Below are 13266 nucleotides of genomic sequence, written 5' to 3'. Positions count from 1 at the left end.
AACATTACCAGAAGGAAAACCCACTTTGCGAAAACAAACAGCCTCAGTATGACCATATTTACCACAAAAATTTCATGTAATAGTGTGACTACTATTAAGACTATGAAGACTAGGGTTTTCATTAAACATTGCCTAAAAGATTTTTAAAACCAATCAAGATTTTGAAAGAGAACAGAAAAAAAAAAACCAAGAACAGCAAAGAGGGAAATAAAAATCAGAGAGAAGCGTAGCAGAACTCTTCATTCGAAGAGCTCTGATACCATATTACAGTAAATGAAGATGAATATTCCTTGTCTGATGTGATGCTTTAATGTAGCGTACGCAATCGTAATGAAGAAAGAGAGGTTTTGATGAACCCTAATTGTAGAGAAAAATAAATATAAAAGAAACTTTTATTCACTTGTATATTAGAGAGTAAAATACATGGTGTATATATAAGAAAAAGATTAAGACCTAGCTGAAACAGAAAAGGGAAAGTTGGGTCAAACAAACAAAACCCAATAATTTAAAATAGAAAATTAAATATATTAACAAGAAATCAAGTAGAATATAATATAGGGCAGTTTTAAAGAAATGAATGTTATACTAACCAGATAACTGAGTTTGATACTTAATCGAGACAACTTTATGGAAAAATGGTCAAAAAGACCAATGCTTAAGGGTTCCTTCCCTTCAATTTCGTCCAAATAACGATTTACTCCACTTTCAGGGACATCATCCATACAAACAGTTATATGGAAAGCGTTCTGACCCACGTAATGAAATAACATATAGTGATCATCTGTGAAGCCATAAAAATCAGTCAAAGTAAACCATTCACGTAACATTTCCGGCGACAATAAATTTTAGTTATATTGCACTATATGGACGTTCCCTTCTGAATTTGCAAGGGTCCACTCCTGTCTAAGTTCTTTTTGAAACTCGATGGCGAAAGCATGATCAGCATAACCAAGTTATTGATTTTAAAATAAAGAAAAAAAAAGTCAGGAAATGAAGAAACTGTCTAAAAGGACAAATTTTAGAAAAAAAGATAAACATACATACTTCACCACGGCTATTCATGCACCAAAAGACTCCTCTTATTTCAAGTCTAATGATTTCTTCAGCACTGAGCGTCATTAAATGAATAATGGATAAAACACCAAGAAGTAAGTAGGAGAGAAAGTAAATAATAGAGAAAGCACTAGAAAGAAAGTAGTAGAGGAGAAGATTTTGTAGAGGAAGAAAGTAGAAAAGAGTACGATTGTAAATAATAAAAAACCGCACAATGTTATGACTTATTTATAACATATTTTTATTTATGACCTTTAGTTTGTCCATTGCAACAAAGAACAATCTGTTTCATTTCAAGTACAACATTAACTAATATTATTTAAATATAAAAATTAAACTGAAATTAGATTTGTTTTAAAAAAATAACAATAATTATACCCACCAAACAATTAACATGTAGGTAAAATATGTAAATAATTGTAAATCATATATGAAATATTTTAAGTTTCAATGTTTGCAATAACATAAAAAAGAATAATATTATTAATGTACATTATGTCATATAATTACTTCAATATAATAATACATAATATATAATTATATAATATATTGATCCTGCCTGTTGACCGGAACGCTGGAAACTGCCTCGTCAAAGGATTGACGTGCGCACCGCTTCGAACCTCCGTTCCTCTTCGAGATCCACCTCAAGAACCTGCAAAGAAACAGAGCGGCGCTGCTGCGGCCGATCGCACTCCAACGCCCAAGTCAGTGACCGAATCACCAAATACTAAGAGAACAAGAACCGTGCAAATCCTCTCTCACAGTAAGCTCTATAACTCGCAAGCGTAAAAAATGTATTCTGAACGTGCGTACCTCAGAAAGTTCGTTGAGAACTCTTATATACCTGGTTACTTTCTCTCTCCTGGCAGTTACAGACTTGGACACGTGGCTCGCATCCAACTGTACACGTGCCATCATCTGGAGCCTCCTTGACTTGGGCGCTGCTTCTGACTCTCCTTTTGGCTAAGTTATTTATGCATGGTGTTGCCCAGTACATAGCTAACTTGGGAGTGCGATCTCTACTGGAACTGGCGAGTTAGGGTGCCTTCATACACCTTCCCTGTGGTCTCGCCGGCCGCCTTCATAATCTGCACCACCTTCACCTCTGGCGATGTGCTTGTTCTGGCGATCTCCAATTACTAGGTCGCCTGAGTCTACATCTGGCGACTTCATCTTTAACCCGGTGATCGCCGATTCTGGTATGCTGGAGATCGGAACACGCCAACTTAATAATTGGCGACTTCACGAGCCCCCCGACTTCCTTCCCTTCTGCCAACCTGGCGCCTTGTGAACACGCCTATACTGTAGCTTGATGCCACGTCATCACTTCCGACTACCAGGGCGGTACACAAGCCCCCCAGTCTTAAGCGAAGACTTGTCCAGCGAAAAGACTGAAAGAGTCACGTCAACACCGATCTACGTGGCACTGACGCAGAATTCCAAGCGGTTGTACCTTCTGCTTTTCTGACGCTCCACCAAACCCCTCTCCCATCGCTCGACACGTGGCTTCATCAACGGCTCTCTTCAGTTGCCGTTTGCGCTTCCTAAACCCATTTCGAAAAAACCCTTAAACCCATTTTCACTCCACACTGTTCCATCACTTTCCTTCGTATCTTCAAACGCTCTCACCTTCTCCTGCAAAAACTCTCTCAGCGCTCTTCAACATTCCAAATCATCATCAACCTTCATCGTCTTTCTGATCATCAAAAGGTACCTACTTTCCTTCTTCTGCTGGTTTTTCTTGCATTTTAACCGATTCGCATCATCCTGTAACTGCCTGGTGCATACGCTGTGGGTTGCTTTTTCCATTTCTCCTTCTACGTAACTTAGGGCTTCGTCAATCATCGCAACGAACCTACGTTCGTTCGTTTTTCACCTTCCTTCCATGATCGAGTCAGCCTCTGTAACCCTGATCATTTTTCCTTTTCTTCTTCCTTTGCAGCTGCAACAATGACTCGCACAAAGATCACCCCGAATCCTCCTCCTTCATCACGAAACCCCCCTTCATAAGCACACGACCCACCACGAGTTCGTGGCGCTTCATCCTCCCAGGCTGAGAGGCCTGCGTCTTCCCGCCCTAACCTGGCCCAGGCGACTCCTCCTATCGCCGGCGGAGCCCCCGTTCCCTTGCCAGACTTCAAAACCCTGTATCCCTGGGCCAACTCGACCCTTCTGAGGGAGACATCGTCTGTGAACACTGCTGGAGCAGTTTTGCGGCTGACAAAGGGGGATGAGCCCAACCAAACGTTTCATAAGGAGCACGATGAGAAAATGACAGTGCTGCCTTGCTCCCCCGATCTGCCCGTTTGTGCTGATGACAAGGTGAGTGCTGACGGGCCCTTCTGCTTCGTCTACACAACGCTATTCAAGAAGGTGAAACTGAAGTTTCCCTTCACCCGATTCGAGAGGGAACTCCTTACCGAGCTCAACATTGCCGCCGCCCAGCTTCACCCCAACAGCTGGGCGTTTGTTCGAGCATTCCAAGTGATGTGCGACCACCTGGGGTTGCCCGCATCCGTAGACGTGTTTTTATTCCTCTTCGAAGCCAAGCACCCGGGAGACCGCCTATGGGTTAGCTTAAACGCGATTGCTGGGAGGTCCATCTTTGCTATCTTCCAGCAATCCTATAAAGATTGGAAAGGGAAATTCGTCCAAGTGCGCCCTAACGACAAGGACGCCTCCCTACTCGACGGCTTCCCCTTGTACTGGGTGGACAAGGGGAAGAAAGAGTCCAAGAGCTGCTTCAGGAGACCTAGAAGTCCTGACAGCATGGGAGCGTTGGACCGAGATCTCTGCCTTTTCTGGAAAAGGGTCGCGGATGCCAACATTACTTTCCTTACCACCACCCTGATCTGCTTCGAATTCTACGAGGACCAACTCGAAATTCGAATAGGTTAGAACATTCAAACTGTTGTTTTAATACTGCTTCTGTTTAGCTGTTCCTGGGCGTCTTGTGCGTTATGCGCAAGACTTTGGTTTTATTTTTCTGCATCACTCATCTGCTTTGCTGCATACTGCTTTATGCACTTTTTTCCTCTCTGAGTTAACCCATGCATTTTCATTCCATGCAGATAACATGTTGGGCAAAGGCATGCTCGCTGAACTGAGGGCGCTCGCCCGAAACCACGGGCTGGCGACGGGCTCTCAAACAGTGCCAAATTCGGTGGTGGAAGTCGCCGTAGCCCAGGGTCGATCGCCGCCTAAGGGCCCAGCTCCCTCCAACATCCAGCCCGCCGCCCAACGTAAGAAACTGGTTCTCAAAAGGCCTAAGAGGAAAGCTCCTCAAGTCATCCACGAGGAGGAAGAAGAAGATGACGAGGTCACCGAGGATGGCCTCGTTGCAAAGAGGAAGAGGGTGGCACCTTCTTCTCCACCTGCACCACCCCCTCTTCCCACGTCGACGCCACCATCCACACCTGCTCCTCCTCCATCATCGCCACCCCCACAAGCTCCTGTTTCACCAGTCCAAGCGATCCCACTGGCCACTGCGCCACCTGCAGTGGAGGCCCAAGAGCCAAACTTCATGGAGGACCCCCCGAGCGCCTCCACGCCATACGTATCAGCTGGAGGGGGTCCTTCTTCAAATGCCTCAGCTGCAGAGGTTACTCCAATCGGGAATGAGGTTGCCCACACCTCTCCGATTCTAATCACTGAATCCCCGATGTCGTCACCACGCCGAGAAGTGCCCACTGAAGAACCAGCTAAGGAAGGTGGCGACGAAAACCCACAACAGGCCCCCACAGCGCCTCTAGTGCCTCTACAAGCAGCAAACCTCCCCCTTGAGGTCACGAGGATGTGGGAGCCTCTATCTGCTAAGCTAAAGACGATAGCAGAAGACATCCCTGCCATCATCACCAGAGCTATGGAGAACTCCACCAGGAGGCTCCAAGACGACCTCTTCAACCTCAAAACTGAAAACAGCACCATGAGGGTCGAGGTGGAGAAGTTGTCCTTCAACCTGACGCTCGCGGAAATTGAACACTCCCGAGTGGAGGATGCAATGAGCACCGAGCTCAGGCTGGCGCGCAAGGAGGCCACTGACCTTCGCCACAAGGTGCAACTACTTGCTCAAGAAAAGATTGAACTGGAGAGCAAGATTGTGCCCTATCGCGTCAAGGTGGCTGACCTGGAGGCTCTTATAAAAACTGACGTCGTCAAGGTGAAGAAACTAGAGCAAAGGTCAGCCGACCGGGAGAAACTCCTTGGGCAGGTGGAAAAGGCGAGGGACGACGCCATAGCTGATCTTGCCGAGGCCAACAAAGAGAAAGGAAAGGTAGCTGCTGAATTGGCCCAAGCACAAGCGGAATCCAAGAAGGTTGCTGAAGACCTTCTCCAGGCTCAAGAGACCAATGAACAACTCAAGAAGTAGGTTGAAGAGCTGGAGCAACAGAATAAGGAGCTGAAAGAGCAAACTGAAGATCTCAAGAAGCGGATTGAGGAACTTCAGAAACAGATTGAAGAACTCAAGCTGAACTCTGCTCAAATTCTGGCTGCTGGATTCGAAGCTGCGCGGGAACAGTTCGCCTGCTTGTTCCCTGATTTGGATCTCAGCATGGTGTCTCTGGATAATGAGGTAGTGGATGGAAAAGTCGTTCCTGCTGAAGACTAATCAACTCTTCTTCATCTGCTACCTTCGTGCTTTCCCTTGTATACCATTTTGTAATAAACTCATGTATATGTACCTTTGACTGATACTTATCTTAATGACAAAGTCTGGGTATTCCCTCTCATGGCTTCTTTCACCGCTTTAACCTTCTTTGCGTGTTTAACTTCAACAGATTTAACTTAACGCTTTGTAAACACGACTTTTGACTTAACTGCTTCGAACGACTTCAACCTTAAGCAACAATCACTTTATCAATTCGTGAACTTAAGGCAATTAACCTTATCGTAAAAGCATTCCTTAAGCAACAATCTTTGACTCAGCTACTGGTTTAAACACTGCTTCACCCGATCTGCTCCATCAAAACGGGTCCTTTAACTTTCTCGCCACTGTTTGAACCTTTCCTGGTCGCCAGAGACTCTTGGCGATCAGCTTCTTTCTGGCTTCACGCCTTGGCCATCGTTCTTTGATCTGGGGGTAGAGGCGCCTTTCGGATCCTCCTCTACCTTCCTGAACTTCAGGACCACAGGCCGGGTGGCTAGGCGCTCTCTTCGAGCCTGCCTTAGCCACCTTCCAAACTTCGTCCACCCCTAACACCATACCTGAACTCGTTCGAGACGAGAAGGATTTTATCTTGCCTGAACTCGCGCATAGGCGAGAAGGTCTTTAACTCGCCTGAACCCGCTCATAGGCGAGGAGGTCTTTGAATCATGCCTCTACATTGCCCCAGGGGTTACATCTCCTCGCCCCCAGAAGCACGGAGGACTTTCACTTGCCTCTACATTGCCCCAGGGGTTACATCTTCTCGCCCCCAGAAACACTGAGGACTTTCACTTGCCTCTACATTGCCCCAGGGGTTACATCTTCTCGCCCCCAGAAACACTGAGGACTTTCACTCTTTCTCGCCTGCACTCGCTCGACGGCGAGGAGGTTTTTAACCTGCCTCAGGACGCGCGAGGGCGTTGAGGTCTTTTAACTGGTGCCTCCGATCGCCGAAAGACGATGAGGACTTAAAAACTTTAACTGATGCCTCCAATCGCCGAAAAACGATGAGGACTTAAAACTTTTTAGAAAGCATGCGATATATCTTTACTTGCCTTAAATCACGTACAAGTGACAAGGTCTTTCTTCAAAACTTTTTGGAAAATAGCAAGCATGCGATCTGAAAACGCCTTATACTTTGAAAACTCTTCTTTTATTGGGTGGCCTCATTAAAAACCCTCCTTAGGGAAAAAAGAGTGCCCCCTTCAAACTGTTTCATCAGAGAAATTGTAATATGACTTTTGTGTTTGTCTTTACTTACAAAGCTCTTAACTATAGTATAACTTCAGGTGCGTGGCGTTCCAGGTGCGAGGAATCGCCCCTCCTTCCAGCGTCTCTAAGCGGTACGCGCCGTTCCCGAGCGCCTCGGTTATTCTGAACGGTCCAGTCCACTTGGGCGACAGTTTATCCTCCATCTCGTACTGGTGGGCCTTCCTCATCACCAGGTCGTCTTCTCTAAACTGCCTTGGCATCACCTTCGAGTTATATCTTCGTTCAATCCTTCTCTTCACAGCTTCAGCCTTCAACCTCGCCTCTTCCCTGACCTCATCCAGTAGATCCAGGTTCAGCCTTCTCTCTTCATTCGAGTCTTCCTCTACGAAGTTCTGGAATCTCGGCGAGCTCTCCTGGATCTCCACTGGAATCATGGCATCACACCCATAGACCAAGCTGAACGGGGTCTCATGGGTTCCTGACTGCTCGGTGGTGTGGTACGCCCAGACTATACGGGGTACCTCCTCAGCCCAACTTCCCTTGGCTTTCTCAAGCCTTCTCTTCAATCCTCTCAGCAACACCCGATTGGCTAACTCCACCTGGCCATTCGTCTGAGGGTGCTCGACGGATGCGAACACTTGTTGAATTCCCACCCCTTCGCAAAGCTTCTTCAACAGGTGACTTGCAAACTGAGTCCCGTTGTCCGACACCAGGCGCTTGGGCACACCAAATCGGCACACAATATTCTTCCACACGAAACCTTCGATCTTGTGTGCGGTGATCTGGGCCACTGGTTCTGCTTCAATCCACTTGGTGAAATACTCAATCGCCACCACCAAGTACTTCATCTGCCTGATCGCCAGCGGGAAAGGTCCCAGGATGTCGATTCCCCAGGTATGAAACGGCCAAGGGCTATAGATCGACTTCAACTCCTCGGGAGGTGCCTTGTGCCAATCGGCGTGCTGTTGGCATTGTTTGCAACATTGGGCATACTTCTTGCAATCTTCTCTCATCGATGGCCAGTAGTATCCCGCACGGAGAGTCCTCGCGGCCAGAGCTCGACCCCCGACGTGGCTTCCGCATATACCTTCGTGGAGCTCCGCCATGATTCTCGTGCACTTCTCGCCGTGTATACATTCCAGGAGCGGGTGAGTGAACCCAAACTTGTACAGATCGCCATCAATCAGGGTGTACTTGCTAGAATTCTTCTTTACCTTCCTAGCCTCAGTCGGATCCAGCGGGAGAAGGCCATCCGCCAGGCACCGCTTGTACTGTGTTATCCAAGTGTCTGGCTCATGGGTAGCGCAGACCTGCATCACGTTCACCTTCTCTCCCCGACATGCTCTAATTCTCGGCGATCTCAGAGTTTCTTGCGTCAGGGACTTATGGCTTCTCGCTGCTTTCTCCGTCGACTTGCTTATCTGAAGGACCAGGTGATCTGCCACAAATGCTCTCGGCGTCTTCAGAGTTTCTTGAATCACCGTCCTCTGCCTACCCCCCTTGCCTGAACTGGCGAGCTTAGCTAGCAAGTTAGCTCGGGCATTCTGCTCTCTAGGCACATGCACTACTTCAAAGGAGGCAAAAGAACTCTTCAACTCCTGCACATATTCCAGATAGGCCGCCATTTGTGGATCTTTGGCCTGGAACTCGCCTGTTACTTGCCCTGTGACTAGCAGCGAGTCACTCTTAGCCATCAGCACCCTAGCTCCCATCTCCTTGGCCAGCAAAATTCCGGCGATCAGCGCCTCATACTCTGCTTGATTGTTACTGGCTTTGAAGGCAAACCTCAGAGATTGTTCGATCAGCACGCCGTTGGGTCCTTCCAATATGACTCCAGCACCGCTGCCCTGCTGGTTCGACGATTCATCCACCGAAAGTACCCAACGGAAATCGTCCTCTTCAACTCGCGTCGCCTCTGATGAAAGCTCAACCACGAAATCTGCGAAGATTTGCCCCTTGATCGGGCCTCGGGGCTCATACTTGATATCAAACTCCGACAACTCTACTGCCCACTTCACCATCCTTCCCGCAACGTCGGGCTTCTTCAAAACTTTCTGGATGGGCAGGTCAGTCATCACCAGTATTGTGAAGCTATGGAAGTAGTGGCGCAACCTCCTCGCCGAAAACACCACAGCCAGCGCAGCCTTCTCCAGGGCCTGATATCTCGTTTCTGGGCCCTGCAACACCTTGCTCACAAAATAAATAGGCTTCTATGCCTGATCTTGGTCTTGGGCGAGCACCGCACTCACCGCCCTCTCAGTTACAGCAAAATACAACCTGAGAGGGGCTCCCACCAGCGGTTTGCACAGAACTGGCGGGCTCGCCAGATACTCCTTCAACTTGACGAAAGCTTCCTCGCACTCTTTCGTCCAAACAAACTTATTGTTGCCCCTCAGGCACTGAAAATAGGGATGTCCCTTCTCTCCGCTAGCTGACACGAAGCGAGACAGGGTTGCCATCCGTCCTGTTAGCTGCTGGACTTCTTTCACCGTAGCTGGGCTCCTCATCGCCAAGATGGCGGCACACTTGTCGGGGTTGGCCTCTATGCCTCTTTCAGTCAAGAGGAAACCCAAAAACTTCCCCGCTTCCACGCCGAAAATGCATTTCTCTGGATTCAGCTTCAATCTGAACTTGGCGATCGTCGTGAACAATTCCTCCAAGTCGGCAACGTGCTCGCTCTTTTCTGGCGAGGTCACGACCATGTCATCGATGTACGCTTGCACGTTCCTTCCCAGCATCGGTGCAAGTACTCGATCCATCAGCCTCTGGTACGTGGCCCCCGCGTTCTTCAGCCCAAACGACATCACCTTATAGCAATAGCATGATCTCTCTGTCATGAAGGCTGTCTTCTCTTCATCCATGGGATGTATCTTGATCTGATTATACCCCGAGAAAGCATCCAGGAAACTCAGCAACTTACACCCTGCAGCACTGTCCACCAGGGCGTCTATGCTTGGTAAAGGATATGAATCCTTCGGGCAAGCTTTGTTCAAGTCAGTGAAATCGACGCACATGCGCCATTTCCCATTGCTCTTCCTCACCAGCACGACGTTTGTCAACCATTCAGGGTACTGGACTTCCCTGATGTGGCCTGCAGCGAGGAGTTTTTGTGTTTCGTCCCTGATCGCCTGCCTCCTCTCCTCGTTGAACTTTCTTCTTCTTTGTCGCACCGGTCTCACCAAGTTGTCCATCGCCAGATGATGGCACAAGAAGTCGGGATCAATCCCGGGCATGTTCGAAGCGGACCATGCAAACGCGTCCAGATGCCGCTCAATCACCTTGGCGATCTGGTCCTGGAGCTCGACCTCCAGAGATCTTCCCAACTTGAAGATCTTCCCCCAATCTCTTTCTCGAGCCACTGCTCGACAGGTTTTGGCCTGGATTCTCGGGCGATCACCGCCCTGGCGATTCCCTGCTCTCTCGCTTCCTCAGGGCGATTCCGTGCCTCTTCCTCCTCCAGGCCAACGTTCCCCTCCCCCAGCTCAGCGTCCACCATCTCCACGTCCCTTCCGACGGTCTCTTCCGCTACCGTCGATCTGGGCTTCACACCGGGAGGTGGGGTGGTTGTTACATAACTCACTGATCTCTTGTTTTTCAGGCTATTCTCATAGCACTTTTTCGCTTCTTTCTGATCAGACTTGATCGTGATCACCACCCCTTTCATAGACGGCAACTTTACCTTCATGTGCCGGGTCGACGGAATGGCGCCTATCCTGTTAAGCGTGGGCCTTCCCAACAGGATGAGGTACTTGATTTTCTCCGTCCTCGAACCAGCCTCATCTGTAAACGTGGTTCTCAACTCAATATACCCCCTGACCTCCACCTGGTCACCAGCGAACCCATACAGGCACCCTCCATAGGGCCTTAGCTGGTCAAGGGGCAACTCCAGCTGCGTGAAAGTCGGCCAGAACATCACGTCTGCCGAACTTCGCTGGTCCACCAGAACTCTGTGGACCTTCCTTCCCGCCGTAACCAACGAAATGACAATGGGATCGTTGTCATGGGGCACAACGTCCCGAAGATCCTGCTTGGTGAACGTAATGTCTACCTCCGGCGAGTAATCTTCAAACATATCCACTGTCATCACCGACCGCGCATACTTCTTCCTCTGCGATGCGGTGCATCCACCACCTGAGAAGCCTCCTGCAATGGTGTGGATTTCCCCGTGGATAGGCATCTCGTGTTGCTGGGCTTCTCCACCTGCTGGCTGGGAACTCGACGCTCCCCCCGTCCTCCTATCCAGCAGATAGTCATTTAGGAACCCGCTCTTAACCAGATCATCGAGCTGATACCCCAAAGACAAACACGAGTCCAAAGTGTGGCCAAAGCCCTGGTGAAACTCGCACCAGGCGTCTGGCTTTGGTCCCAGCACCTTGTCGCCCACCTTCTCAGGCGCTTTCAACCTAACAGATATATTGGGAATGGCGATCAGGTCCGCCAATCCCATAACAAACTTGTGCTTAGGCGGGCGATTGTATTCCCGGCGTGTCGGCTGCTGGCGTCCCTGGCCCCTCCCCTGGTTCCTCCTACCATAAGGATGGCGAGCCCTCTGGTCCTTCCTGGCCGCCGCCGCTGTCTCTAGCACCCTTTGCGGCTGGATCCTGGTCTGGGCGCGTGGCCTAGCGGGAGCCACGCTCCCTCTCTTCTCGGCGACCTCACTCTCGTCGGCGATGTGAGCCACCGCAAGTCGCCTGACCTCAGCAAACGTTGCAGGGTGAGCCCTGATCAAGGCCTCGCAGAATGGTCCTGGCAGCACGCCCTTCTTGAATGCATAGACCAGCATTTCTTCATCCTTGGCCGGCGATCTGACCATCTGCGCTCCAAAGCGATTCAGGTAATCTCTGAGGGACTCTCCCTGGTACTGCCTTATATCAAACAGATCATAAGACACCCTGCGCGGTGCCTTGTTCACGATGTATTGCTCGACGAAAACCTTCGAGAACTGCTGAAAATTGGTTATGTGACCGTTAGGTAGGCTCACAAACCATTCCAACGCCGTTCCCTGGAGCGTGCTCACAAACATCTTGCAATACACGGCGTCTGACCCTCCCGACAGCATCATCTGCGTATGGAACGTGGTTAGATGTGCCTCCGGATCCTCCACGCCGGTAAAGACAGCCTTAACCGGAACCACGCTCGTAGGAATAGGCGTGTCAGTAATCGCCTGAACAAAAGGCATAGGGAAAACACGAGGTGGCGATGACGGTGCCACCTCTTCAGCGAAAGAACGCCCTTGCTACTCCTGAAGAGCTTGACGCAACTCCTCAGTCACCTTGTTGAGCTCCTCATTCCTGGCGCGAGAGGCGACCAGGTCCTCATGCATTCTCGCCTGCTCTATGCGTGAGGCTTCCACAGTTGCCTGCAACGAACGCATCATCTCTGCCATCTGTGCCATGGTCATGGCAGCGGCGCCTTCGGCAGCGACGGGCGCAACTGGACTTGAGCGATTGCTTCTCATTTTTCTCATGAAACCCAGCGATTCACAGAATGCAGCGAACGACACTTCAACCACGATCGATTCAGCGATCAATCGGAGAAAACTGTGCGAAACTGCGCAAGAAAACTCAAGAACACCGTAAACCTTCAAAGAAAACCACAACTTCACCAGAAACCACCGCTTCCCCACGGACAACCAAACGAGCGAAAGGACTCAAACTCCACCGAACAAATTACGCGTAAACAGCAGGAAAACCTCACTTCACCGATCGAAAACCCAGACGAACGGTGTAAAACGCGAATTCACCGAACGAATCTCAAGCAAACAGCGAACGATGGTTGCACCAGCACACAACCACGCAGAAAACTTCGAAAACCGCCAAGAACTCACGCTGTGGATGGGAGCAAGTTTTACACGGCCCCACGGTGGGCGCCTGATGATCCTGCCTGTTGACCGGAACGCTGGAAACTGCCTCGTCAAAGGATCGACGTGCGCACCGCTTCGAACCTCCGTTCCTCTTCGAGATCCTCCTCAAGAACCTGCAAAGAAACAGAGCGGCGCCGCTGCGGCCGATCGCACTCCAACGCCCAAGTCAGTGACCGAATCACCAAATACTAAGAGAACAAGAACCGTGCAAATCCTCTCTCACAGTAAGCTCTATAACTCGCAAGCGTAAAAAATGTATTCTGAACGTGCGTACCTCAGAAAGTTCGTTGAGAACTCTTATATACCTGGTTACTTTCTCTCTCCTGGCAGTTACAGACTTGGACACGTGGCTCGCATCCAACTGTACACGTGCCATCATCTGGAGCCTCCTTGACTTGGGCGCTGCTTCTGACTCTCCTTTTGGCTAAGTTATTTATGCATGGTGTTGCCCAGTACATAGCTAACTTGGGAGTGCGATCTCTATTGGAACTGG

Source organism: Phaseolus vulgaris, chromosome 7 (assembly GCF_000499845.2).
Source record: "Phaseolus vulgaris cultivar G19833 chromosome 7, P. vulgaris v2.0, whole genome shotgun sequence".
Taxonomy (NCBI): Eukaryota; Viridiplantae; Streptophyta; class Magnoliopsida; order Fabales; family Fabaceae; genus Phaseolus; species Phaseolus vulgaris.
The sequence above is the reverse complement of the archived record's forward strand: the minus strand, read 5'-3'. Positions refer to the sequence as shown.